Source organism: Natrix helvetica (assembly GCF_964273705.1).
Source record: "Natrix helvetica genome assembly, chromosome: 4".
Lineage (NCBI taxonomy): Eukaryota > Metazoa > Chordata > Lepidosauria > Squamata > Natricidae > Natrix > Natrix helvetica.
The window spans coordinates 13,495,291-13,509,175 of NC_138550.1; positions in this window are offsets into that span (position 1 = coordinate 13,495,291).

The following is a 13,885-nucleotide window of genomic DNA, read 5'->3' on the forward strand; positions in this document are numbered from 1 at the left end:
ATACAGACTGGGTGAAACCAGGCTTAATAGCAGCAACTGTGAGAGGGATCTTGGAGTCTTAGTGGACAACCAATTAAATATCAGCTAATAGTGTGTGGCGGCAGCCAAAAAAACCCGATGCAATTCTAAATTGCATTAACAGAGAGATACAATCAAGATCAAGTGAGGTGCTAATACCGCTCTGTAAAGCCTTAATAAGACCACACCTAGAATACTGCATCCAGTTTTGGTCACCACGCTATAAAAATGATGTTGAGACTCTACAAAGAGTGCAGAGAAGGGCAGCCAAGATGATTAGGGGACTGGAGGCTATAACATATGAAGAACGGTTACAGGAATGGGGCATGGCTAGTCTAGTGAAGAGAATGACCAGGGGAGACATGATAGCAGTCTTCCAATATTGAGAGTTGTGGGAACTTCATCATTGGAAGCTTTCAAGAAGAAACTGGACTGCCATCTGTCAGAAATCATGTAGGGTCTGTTTGAGTGTTGAGTTGGACTAGATAACCAACAAGGTCCCTTCCAACTCTGTTAATCCGTATCTGTTTAGAATGTGTATGCCTGGATTCACATATCATGCTAGGGCAAAGCTGCAGGATTATTGCATCGGGTGATGGGTGAAGGCAACTGCTGTGGAGTTCAGTGGTTAGATGGCAAAAATAGAGGTGAGAAAATGACAAGATCAGATCTTTATCCAACCACAAAGTTAGCTAAATATTCTAAGTTACTTTCAGCCATAACTCCCCGTTTTAAAAAAAAGTTAAGACAGAAGAAGAAGAATTGCATGCCTGGAATAGAAATAGTTCTACTTAGTAAATTAATTTATGAACTCATACATTATTTGGTTAATTCATTTTTATTCTCCGTATGCTGGACTTGCTCGCCATTTACTGTTATAGAAAGATTTTCTGCTCCTGAACCTCTTCTACCCATTGGAAATTTATTGTTTCCATATGACAGTGCTCCTTAAATTTGGTCATTAATTTCAAAAGGTCTATTTTACAACTGGCATTTGTTTGAGAATAGCATATGCTCTTATCTGCTGGTAGATAAGAATAAAACTTCTGTATTTCTCTTGCTAGAGTAGTATTAAAATTATAAAATTGTGTCTTACTGATTTTGGCCATGTCATGTTGGAGAATTCACTGGAGAAAGCAATTATGCTTGGAAGAGTTAGTGGTAAAAGGAAACCAAGCCACCAAAGAACATGATGGCTGGACTCTAGAAAGAGTGCAGAGAAGAGCAACAAAGTTGATTAGGGGACTGAAGGCGAAAACAGAGGTGAGTTGCCCCCGGTTCGGCCCGGATTTTCAAGCCACAATTCTAAATACACCCAAAGATCAAATACAGGAAAGCTTTTTTATTGCAGCATTTGGTTATGTCACCAGTCTGCTTATTAAATAGATTCCTAGGGGTCTAAAAATAAATAAATAACAATGCTTAATTATTTATTTCATTTTCATTATCCATAGAACAGTTCAATCCATTTTGTTTGCAATCTATGATATGTCATATGCCTATGAATTTGCATGTGTTTCACTCTTATTGGGGTATTATGTTATATTTATAGAATCTTTCTTCAGATTTTTTGCCTTGTAAAAAAACAAAACAAAAATAAAAGAGATTCCTATTTTATATTCTCCCAAGGTGTGTGTGTGTGTGTGTGTGTGTGTGTGTGTTTGTTTGTTTGTTTGGATTTATATGCCGCCCTTCTCCAAAAGGACTCAGGGCGGCGTACAACATTAAAAAAAAAACACATCCCAAAAGTTAAAAAAAAGTTAAATACATATCCAAAAAAACAAACCGAATTTAAAAGACAATATATTTAAAATAAGTTAAAATTAACAGGCCAGGCCGGCTTGCTGGAAAAGCCAACTTTTTAGGGCGCGTCGGAAGGACCGGAGGTCAGGGATTATGCGAAGCTCCGGGGGCAGCTCATTCCAGAGGGAAGGCGCTCCCACAGAGAAGGCTCTCCCCCTGGGGGTCACCAGCCGACACTGTCTGGCCGATGGCACTCTGAGGAGGCCAACTCTGTGGGATCGTACTGGATGGTGGGAGGCTACTGGTGGCAGTAGGTGGTCTCGCAGGTACCCTGGGCCTAAGCCATGGAGCGCTTTAAAGGTCATAATTAATACCTTGAATCGCACCCGGAAAACAACTGGCAACCAGTGCAGGCCGCCTAAAAGAGGTGTAACATGGGAGCATCTAGGTACCCCCATGACAACCTGCGTGGCCGCATTCTGGACCAGCTGAATCCTCCGGGTGCTCTTCATGGGCAGCCCCATGTAGAGAGCATTGCAGTAGTCCAGGCGAGAAAGGACGAGGGCATGAGTGACTGTGCACAGAGCATCCCGATCCAGGAAGGGGCGCAACTGATGTACCAGGCGAACCTGGTAAAAGGCCCCCCTGGTCACGGCCGTCAGGTGTTCTTCTAAACTAGCCGTCTCTCTCTCTCTCTCTGTGTGTATTATATTGACATGTGTGAGTATGTATATACAGTATCTCTATCTGTATCATCTCTATCTCCATCTCTATCTCCATCTCTCCATCTTCATCTCTACATCTCCATCTCTACATCTCCATCTTTACCTCCCTATCCCTATCTCTATTCCTACCTCCCTCTCTCTCATCTATCTATACCTAATTATAACATCTGTCAGATTTTCAGCTTCCCTCAACATTTTCAGTTCATTTCAACTGTAGAGAAATCATCAAAATCATCAGTTGAAGATTAAGCTTAAACAGGTTTTGTCCTCTCAGTTATCCACATTGGCATTTTAGAGACTCAAGAGATTATTTTCTTGTATGATAGTTTGGCCTGAAAAGTGAAAGGAGATATATGACATCTGGCAAACAATGTAGGTCTTCATAAGTTACAAGTTATTTGGACCGGTATTCAATGATTTTTGAAAACCATTTTCCCCACAGTATTAAAACCAGTATTTCTCTATTCTTTAGATGTATCGCCTGCTCATGGATTAGGGGGGAAAAAACAGTTTATCCCATGAATTAGTGAGTCCATTTTTGAAACTCAAACTGGTTTTGAAGAAGAATCAGATCTAAAATAAATATGTAGCAAATCAGCAAAGACGTCTACTTGCTTAACTATTGCCACAGAAACAATGTGATTTCCCCTCAACCTTTCTAAATTAGTTTGTTAGAATTCTTAATTTGTTGTAATGGGGACAAGAGAAGACATTTCATTGCCTGAGGCAAAACACAATAAATGTCTCTGCCATTCCAGATTTAAAAGATGACAAGACTGTTCTGGTTCATTTTATAGTATCTATTAAATTTCAACATTCAAACATTAAAACAGAAGCTAACATAAACGGAAAAGGGAGGGGGCATAGCATAACAAATTAAAAGTGACAGAAAATTATATATCAAACAAATATAGCAATAATAGCCTCAGACTTTTTTTTGTTCAGATACAACAATTCAACCACTTCTGTCTAATTTTAATCTAATCTATAAAATATCTTAAAACACTAATAGTGTTTTAAAAAAAACCTGAATATTTTTTTAAAAAAACCTCTTTGCTTAATTTCATCTGAAACCTAATAAATAAACAAGTGTAAATAACCTATAAAAAGCAACAATACCTGCAGTCAAATATAATCTAATCTTCAAAACTCAAAGTCAAAAGTTGGTTCTTTTCTTTGTCTTGTAAGACAATGTATCTCAACCTTAGCAACAGTAAGATGTGTGGATTACAATATGCTGGCTGGGGATTTCTGGGACTTGAAGTCCACACATCTTACAGTGGCTAAAGTCGAGAAACACTGTTGTAAGACATTCAAGAATGGTCACAGGAAATTTAGACAAATGATTGTCTCTGAACAAAACTGGCAATCTCACCATTTCAGTTAGATCAGCGATAGCGAACCTTTTTTGGCTCGCGTGCCATAAGTGGGGGGAGCGCAGAGGGATCATGTGCAGGTGTGCCGCACCCATAATGTAATGCGCGACCCCCCCAGTGTGCATGTGTGCACTACAGGCGCGACCCCTGCCCCATTTTTGCATGCTTTTTTTGCCCTCCCCAGGCTCCAGAGGCTTTATAGGAGCATGGGAAGGGCGAAAACAGCCCCCCTCCGGAAGCCCTCCGGAGGCTTCGGGGACCGAAGCAGTCAATACGATCATTTTAGCGGTCATTTTAAGCACTCCGAAGGCTTCAGGGACCTTCAAGAGGCTTCCCTGATGTTAAGTACGAACGAAAGGCGAGCGGAGTCGTGAGGAGAATCAAGAAACTTTATTGAACAAACAGTCACAGCAAAATACAGGAGAGAATCAAAGCAGGGTTCGTCTGACAGCTATTTATACGAAGCTGTCAGACGAACCAGCCAATCCCCAAGCCAGAGTTTCCCCGCTCTCAGCCAGGTCGCATCTTAGCCAATCAGACGCGACCTGGCTGTTGCTAGCGCAGATGCCGGCAGTCAGAGGGAAATCCCTGACGTCATCTGCCTGGACACAATACCTGAAGTCCTTGGAGCGCTCAAAACAACCCTCTGAGCAAACAGGAAGTCCATTCCTGAACTTCCGGTTTGCCCGTAGGGCCAGTTTTTTGCACTCCGGAGGCTTCAGGGAAGCTCATGAAGCCTCCGGAGGGCCTCCGGGGTAGGCGGGGGAGGCTCTTTTTGTCCTCCCCAGGCTCCTATAAAGCCTCTGGAGCCTGGGGAGGGTGGAAAATGGCTTTTAAAAAGGGTGAATTCACCTCGCATGCCCTGACAAATGGCTCCACGTGCCATAGGTTCGCCATCCCTGAGTTAGATCCTTCAAAATCCATTCTTCCATTGTATGTATATGCAGCGGTGGGATTCAAATTTTTTAGCAACCAGTTCTCTTTAGCAACTCGGGCTCCTGCACCATGGTAGGGAAGGCTCCTCAGGCTCCATAGGCTTTCTTTGAGCCTCCAGGAGGGCATAAATGACCTCCCCCGGGCTCTGGAGGCCCTCTGGAGGCTGGAAATGGGCCTGTTTCTGGAGTTCTGGAACTTCCAGGAGGGCCCGTTTTTTACCCTCCCAGAGCCTCTGCGCAGGCCCTGCGTTTACTTGCCATCCAAAAGCGACCACGTGGAGATTCCTGGGAGGGGAGGGAAGGGAGGGGCGGGGCCAGCCACTCCTTGCAACTACCGGTTCAGTGAACCAGATGCAAAATTGGCACCCAATCACCCAAACCGGTCCGAACTGGCTGAATCCCACCCCGGGTACATGTTTTTCTTTCCATCTCTTGCCATATAACAATCTTGCTGCTAATGTCATATTTAAAAAAACAAAACCACATGACAAGACTGCTGATTGATGAGACATTCTTTAACACTGGCAATTACTTGTAGTGTTTTCTATCACATCTAAATGCAGACAGGTATGGAGAGAACAAGGCAACCTGTAAGCCACCTGATGACTTCTGAATCATCTTCCTGCTGTCTTTCAACTTCTGCCACTTAAAACAATCTTCTCTTCTTTCAATGTTGTTAATAATCTTTACACATCTCATCATCTTTTTTTAATGACCCCATAACCCCTTATAGGGTGGAGTCTGGATAAATGAATGCAGCTGAGTGCTTGCTGGCCGGATGCCTTTCCTATCACTAATGCGGAGTTTGCTTCCGCAGATATATTCTCATCATGCTCAGAGAGAGAAATATCTGCCTTTACCTAGGATCTAACTCACAACCTCCTGATTGTGAGGTGAGAGCTTTACCTCTAGGCCACCACATCACTCAAATGCTCTTTACAAATGATTGTATTTAAATGTGTACAATAAATCAGAGGATGAATTTTGTGGGGGAAGCAAATAATTATTTCAGCTTCTTGAACTAATAGACTAGTTGATTTTTTGGGGAGTTCTGGTTAAAAAAAAATAAACCACTCCAGTTATTAAAAGATTCATTCCACAAGAAAGCTTCACCCTAATGGTGGGCAAATAAATTAGTATGCCATTTTTTTTTTCAGTTTAATCAAAGCATTTTTAAAAAAAATTGTGATCCAAAAGATGCTGGATACATTTTTTTCATAAGCAAAATTTGGAGCTATTGAGTTTATACAGGTACATTATGACCAAATAGTAGGTATGCTGGCCGTATTTTTCATTACACAGTCATAGTTCTAGTGATCTGAACCTTTTCTTCCTTCAATATAATTTGCTTACTTCAGAGATATGGAAATATAATGAGATACTGTGCAAAAAGTCAGCTATCGTACATCCTCAGTACCTTCAACAATATCACATGAAAACATTTTTTATTACCTTGATCCCAAATCATTGTGATGGAATATCCCACAGGTGTTTTTCATGACTGGTGCTGTTATTGTCAGTATGAAGCAGTGGTGAAATTCAATTTTTTTTTACTACCGGTTCTGTAGGAAGGGCTTGGTGGGTATGGCAGGGGAAGGATACTGCAAAATCCCCATTCCCACCCCACTCTGGGGCCGGCCAGAGGTGGCATTTGCCGGTTCTCCAAACATCCGCTACCGGTTCTCAAAATTTCCGCTACTGGTTCTCCAGAACCTGCCAAAATCTGCTGAATTTCACCCCTGGTATGAAGGCAAAATTCAATTCTTCAAAAATAGATGGAAATATTTTTTTCCCTCTGGGAAACATTGGCAAAATCAGCCATTGAATTTGTTTGCCAACAAGCCTAGTGGTGAATTTTGAAAGGCAAATTGCTACCAGCTTAAATTCACTGCAAGTTTAGCAGTGATAGATAACCTTTGTGTGGAATTATTCCTCCTGTTTGTTTTGGTTTTTTGGAAGAAAAAACACATTACATGTTTTGTTAATAAAGGAGAATATTTGTAGGGCAGGGTTGAAATGAGAAGTCCTTAGTGCTGTCTGAGCTTGGTTATTTTCTTGCAAATCTTTCATTATCCAAACTAGGTAACATCATCAGTGCTGATGGAGCACTAATAATATTTACTAGTTTGGGTAATGAAATGTCTGCAACATAACAACCAAGCTCAGAGAGCATCAAGGTCCCCCTTAAGTGTTTTATCTTAGAATATATTTTTCTTTATTGGCGAGCTATAAAGTCTTGCCCAGGATTTGGAATGAAGGATCAGGAAGGAAACATAATTTAAAATAAAAGTGCTGACACAATATTAACGACCATGAATAAATGACGCCCAGTAATTTACTTTTGTGCTGTTTTTCAATTACTTGGTTGCTATTGTTATCATTTTTACAGCAAGGGTTTTGCAAGCAGTCTTTGATTTGCAGCGCTCTACCTCTGCCTTTCCAATTGGCTGGGGTCTTCCTACAAATTAATGACACCATTCACAAGAACTGCTTAAGCCTGGAAAAGTGGCACAGTTCATTGTGATGTTAAGTTGTGCTGGAGACCAGCTCTCTTGCAGCCTGCTTAAGATTGCATCTATTGATAAAACAATGTTTAATAACAGCAAAAATGTACACATGAGGTCAAAAATGGGTGTTCTGACCTAGGCTTCCCAAAAGCACGAAGCTAACTCCTCGTCCTGATAAAACCCCTTTTATTTAGGTTAAAGGGAATTTCTCTCCAGCAAAGTCCTGGCCAACAGTCTTTCAAGAGATTTCACAATTACAGACCTTTATCAGTCTTGGAGAGTTGCCAGGCCGATATCTTCCAAACGCCACGCTGTAGCAGCAATTACTTGGCAAGCAGTGAGGAGCAGATCTTCACCCTAATGAATTGAACTCATTGTCTCCTGCAAACTCCCCTCCTCTTTCGTTCCTCTTTATTCCCTATGGGAGGGGGCATATTCACCATCCACCTGTGCCTTTACTCCCGAGTCAACCCTTGTTCCTTAGCTGTTCCCTTCTCCTGGTAGCTCTGTGCATGTGCATATCAGGAACAGGCTCCAGCTGTTCTTCTGCCCCACTGAAGTCTGACTCTGAAGGCAGCTGATAACTGTCAGATGGCCCTGGTCCTATCTCTGCCTCCAACACAGAGCACTCATCAGAACCTTACCCAGACTCCAGGACTGGCCCATCTTCCTCCTCAACCTCCTCACTGTCCAAAACTGCTGCCAGACCCGCTGGCTGCAGGTGGGCCGCAACAATCGGTGCTGTCTTACAAATCACTAAGATTGCAATCATCGTTTTTATTTCACAGCATTTTTTCAAAACTTCAATGGCAGCTATTTTCTTTTTGACAAAATGTTCATTCATTGAATTCTGCAAAGTACCACAATGATGGGAAGTGCCAAAATCACTATGAATGGAAAAATTACCAGGGCGACTGAAATACATTGTCTGTTGCAAAACAGCTCACCATGTTCTGCACTTACTACCATTGCTGACATGATATGCTCTTATGTCTTCTTCTACTTTATTCAGATTGCTTTATTTTGTTTATGCAAGCAGGAGAAAATGCCATGGCTTGTGATCTACAATCAGCAATTAGCCACACAGAACAGCTGCTGGATGGGACACATGCCTTCTTGTTATCCTCATTGCATTTAATTTAAATGTTAATTGCTCTCAGTGTACTGCTCACAAATGTAGTGAGCACTAGGTGAGACCTGATAACAAATAGTTCACTGTCATGTAGGCAGGAAATATTATTTGGGCAAACAGGTAGGTCGATTGTCGGTAGCAGTGTTAATGTTGAACACATTTTGAAGCATCAGGAACACGTCCGTGAAAATCTGATGAAACAAACAGAGCTTAGAAGGAACATTGGATGTTATTTTGTACTAAGTTAGTTCATTACCTCTTTTATTCATCTGTACATTACTTTAATCCTGGGGTTTTTTGGGGGGATTAAAAAGAAAGAAACAAAAGACATTAAGCTTAATAATATCACCAAAGCCTCCAAATGCAATACAAAGAATAGTGAAAAACAAAATGGTTATTCCTAAACGAGGAAACTTGTGACTTTTCAATTGTTCATGGAGATTCTCAGTCATCCAGGTCATGGTGCTTTTTTCAAGAGGCAACTGGACTTTCTTGTTTTTCTTTGAAGACTTCACTTCTCATCTAAGAGGCTTCTTCAACTCTGACTGGATGATGGGGAATGGAAGGATTGAATGGAAGGATTTATACTCCTTGCAGATAGCTGGGCATTTGCATTCTTTTAGCAGGGTGTTAAGGTCACCTGGAGGTTTATCTCTGTCCTCAGGGTCACCTGAGTGGTGCAAATGGGTGCAAAGCCTTCTTGAAACCATTGAAAGGACTTGTGTTGTAGACTGGAGATAGGTGATGTCATATCCCTCCCCCTCTGTTGAGAGTGGGATGTTCCATTTGACATAGATGGCCTCTTTGACCCCTCTTTGAAACCAGCAATCCTCTCTTGTCCAAAACATGGACTTTGTTGTCTTCAAAAGAGTGACCTTTGTCTTTCAAATGCGGATGGATTGCTGAATCTTGTCCTGATGGGTTTGTTCTCCTGTGTTGTGCCATGCGTTTGTAAAGTGGCTTTTTTATTTCTCCAGTGTACATTTCTGTACACATTTATACAATGGACTTTGTTGTCTTTGTTGACTTTGTTGTGGCTTTTCAGATATTTTTAAAATTACAAACCAATCAACCCTAGCAGTATAAGCAAAGGTGAAGGGTACCAGTTCAGTCACACATACTCATGGCTTGAAAACAGGTGTTTTCAGGTTCCTAGGGATTTTATTCAAATGCAAACTCTTTCCCTTTAGGATAGATGTAGAAGAAGGTGAGGCTTATATTGTGATGACACAATGCTACTTAGTTAGGCTGGACACCCTGGTGGATGTTGTTGGCTGGGAAAATGATTATTTTCTGTCAATTATTAAAAAAAGGCTTAAAAATCCCTTCTGTAGTGATTTAAAAAACGGAGCAGACAGATTGGTCTAATGCTACATGAGGAGTGGAAGTGACAGTAAAGGAGATGGTGATAAACTTTGAATGACAATTATAAAAGTGATCATATAATAAATAAGGTTGGAGATAAAACTCCTATATTTTATGTATTACTTCTGTCATTTAGGATAATTGGGGTTCTCCTGATAAGTAAATCAGTTTATTAGAAGTTGTCCGTCACCAGCTCATCTAATCTTCAGATGATAAAAGCAGACTTTTGGTTGAGTTTTCCAGGAGCACCTTGCAAAAAATGCTGAATCAGTAAACTGTTAATCTTGCCGCTAGAAGCCTCTTAATTTTACAATAATTATTTAATGGGGGCTCTGGTTTACATCAAGTAAAATTCATGCAGCAGAACAAATCTAATGATTGGAAAAGTTTGGTTCCCTTGGTCTTGCTTTTATCAGGCATAAAGTTGACAATAAAACCAGCCAACCTTTCAGTTGTCCTCTAAGATGGTTAAAGAAAGTCACTCCTACTTCTTCTGGTGAATCATTAACTGTCAGGTTTCAATTCATGCAAACAAAATTCACCTTTTTAGGGGGTTCAACCCAGGCGTAGAAGGAAATCAGGCTGGCCCAGGTGTTAAGTTGACAGGCAATCTTTTCAGGTGGTAGAGGCTACTGGAGGTGTTTTCCACAGCCATTACTTCCTTTTGGAGAGCCTAATAGTTAGCTACAACCTTTGAACTAACTTTCAGATGTTGTAGGTGATATTCCTGTTTGCAATACAAGTGTATACCACATTCCACAGATATTTAAATTGAATTCTCCAGTAGATAGTACCCTTCTGAAGGTAGCTTGGTGGTTGGTATCTTGGCTAGTGAGATGGCCTGTATATGGAGGGAAAGGAGGATCATTGTTATTGAAGATGTTTCGCTTCTCATCCAAGAAGCTACAGAAGCTTCTTGGATGAGAAGCAAAACGTTTTCAAAGAAAATCCAGAAATTCCAGAAAAAAGCACCTTTGGGACAACCATGACCTGGATGACAGAAAATCTCTATAGAGATACAAGAGAGTGCACTTCAATTAACTATCCATTTATTTGACTCTGCTATATCATGGGATCACCAGGCCAGTTGACAAAGCCATGTTTTAATGGCCTCCTAGAAGGTCAAGAGGGAGCCAGTTTCACCTTGGGGGGAATGATATTCCACAGAGTCGGGGTCATGGCAGAAAAGGCTCTTTTGCTAGGTCCTTGTCAGAGTAGATATATTCATGAACTGGAATAGGGCATAGCAACAAGGTCCACCAATGGGGGCTGTTTGGAAACTGAAACTGTATTTGCTAGAGACAGCTAGGAGTCTGGCCGTGGCTTAGCTGTGCAGCTCTGAGTCTGTGCAAAAGCTACAAAAGTAGTCTGCTGCTGGAACTGAAACTGATCTCTCCTCTCTACCACGTTGGAAGAACCACTCTTGGTATTGTATATATGTCTCATGTGTTATATAAAGAGAAGTTAAGGAACCCTGCTGAATCAGTTACCTGTGTGTGTTTTCTGGATTTGATTGCTGCAACAAACTCTGACAGTCCTGACTGATGAAATGTCCTAGCTGATGGACCCACAACATCCGTTTGCTTTCAGATCTAATAGGATGGATAGATGTTACTAGGGAGAGGCAGTCCTCAAATCATCAAACAAATGAAAAAAAAACCCCCACCACCCCCACCAAACATCTCTATCTCTTCACCAGATCCGAAGAAATAAATTTTTCAACTTCCTAAATAAAATATTTAACTAGCAGTCCCATTCATTTCCCCTGGTTCTTTATTATTTGATTTACATCCTACCATCCCATTCAATCAAAGCAGCCAACAACAATTAAAACGAAGAGGGGAACTGAACAAAAACAGAACAAGAGCAGAACAAAAAATACTAATATGGAGAGCACCAGGTTGTCACTAATTGCCAAGGCATTAAAGATTCCCCACCCCCACCCACCCAGCTAGTCAGAAACAGAAAGTGCCATCCTCTACTTTACTCCACCTCTCCTTCAGCAATAATATAACTAGGGTGATAAAGTGGAAGATTTATTTTTCTATAAAAGTTGGAGTACGGAGTAAGGAGGATCACGAGCTTATTGGTTATTCAGCCCTCTCCCCACCCCAAATTCATCAAAGATAAAAACAGTTTCCCACAATTCAATAATGCAAGCCAGTTGCTCTCCCCCTTACCCCCTCTCTCTTTAAATACATTGGAAGACAAATTAGAGTGCATTGAGAACCACAGTGATTAATGCTGACAAGCATATATGGCCATCTTGTTACTTTCCAAGCGTGGGTTGGATTACATTAACTGAAGGATTTAAAGCTGGCAGTGCGTTTATGGATCTGATATCAGATAATGGGACAGACAGAGACACAGAAGGCGAATGGAGCAGGTTAGAATGATTGCATTGGAAAGGCCGCTCGGTATGCTGGGTTGGCATACAGAATGTGGCTCCTGCATTTAACTGATGCTTGGAGCCCTGTTGCAGTATTTAATGCAATGGAATAGTCTAGTGATAAAATCTGTCCCAGTTCCTTGAGGCTGATACCTACACTAGGAGCTTTATTCTAGGAGATGTTTTAGGGCAATGTGGAGATTAGATGGGACCGAAGCAAACAAACATTGTATTCACATATCACATTTACTTGTCACATATCGCACAATTACTCCTCAATTCAGATTCCTGGGTTCACTTAATGCACTAAGTTAAAATGTGATCAGTTCACTTGTAGTTCTGAATGTGAGCCCTGGAAGTGCAGTGGTTAGAATGCAGTACTGCATGCTAACTCTGTCCACAGTCTAGAGTTCGATTCTGATTGGCCCAAGGTAAAATGAAGGCCTAGATTGTTGGGGGCAATATGCTAACAATTGTAAACTGCCCAGAGAGTGCTGTAAAGCACCATAGACAGGTATATAAATCTAAGTGATATTGCTATTACTGATATGCCCCAGGGAAATTTAGCCACCAAAGTGGAATCAAACATAGAAGAGAAGAGAAGAGAAGAGAAGAGAAGAGAAGAGAAGAGAAGAAAAGAGAATAAATAGAATATAATTCTTTATTGGCCAAGTGCAATTGGACACACAAGGAATTTGTCTTTGGTGCATATGCTCTCAATGTACATAAAAAAATACATTTATCAAGAATCATAAGATACAACACTTAGTGATAGTCATAGGTTACTAAATAAGCAATCAACTCATACTAAGAAACGAATTACACAATATAAATCACAGAGATACAAGCAACAAGGTTATAGTCATAAGTGGGAGGAGATAGGTACTAGGAAGGATGAGAAAATTAATAGTAATACATTCTTAGTAGATAATTTGACAGTGTTGTGGGAATTAGTTATTTAGCAGAGTGATGGCATTCAGAGAAAAACCTGTCCTTGTGTCTAGTTGGTCTGGTGTGCACTGCCCTATAGCGTCATTTTGAGGGTAGGAATTGAAACAATTTATATCCAGGATGTGAGGGGTCTGTAGATATTTTCACAACCCTCTTTTTGACTCGTGCAGTATACAGGTCCTCAATGGAAGGCAGGTTGGTAGCAATTGCTTTTTTCTGCAGTTCTAATTATTCTCTGAAGTCTGTGTCTGTCTTGTTGGGTTGCAGAACCAAACCAGACAGTTTTAGAGGTGCAGATGACAAATGCAATAATTATATTGAGTTTGTCAATATTTGTATTTAGGACCCAAAGGAAATAACCAAAGCTTACTGCATTGTGCTAATGGGACTGCCACCAAAGTACATAGAGAGATAACCCGCCAAACAAAGGATGCTCTCATGTTTATACATCTCAGAAAGGCTGGAGAGACTAATGCATGAGCAACAGATGATGTAAGCATATATATTCATGGGCAAAGCATCTTAGGTTACTACAGATAATGGAGTTCGGATTACTTCCTGCAGCCGTTTTCCTTCAGAAACCAAAAGGGAAGAATAAAACAGTAAAATAATCAAACAAGGAGGAAAATACATCTCCCATAAATCAAGAGGAGAGCCAGTTTAGAAATGCCAGGTGCCAATGGAAAAACATTTCCCATTGCATATTTATGAAATTGTTCTAATAAAAATAACAAACTGTGCTTT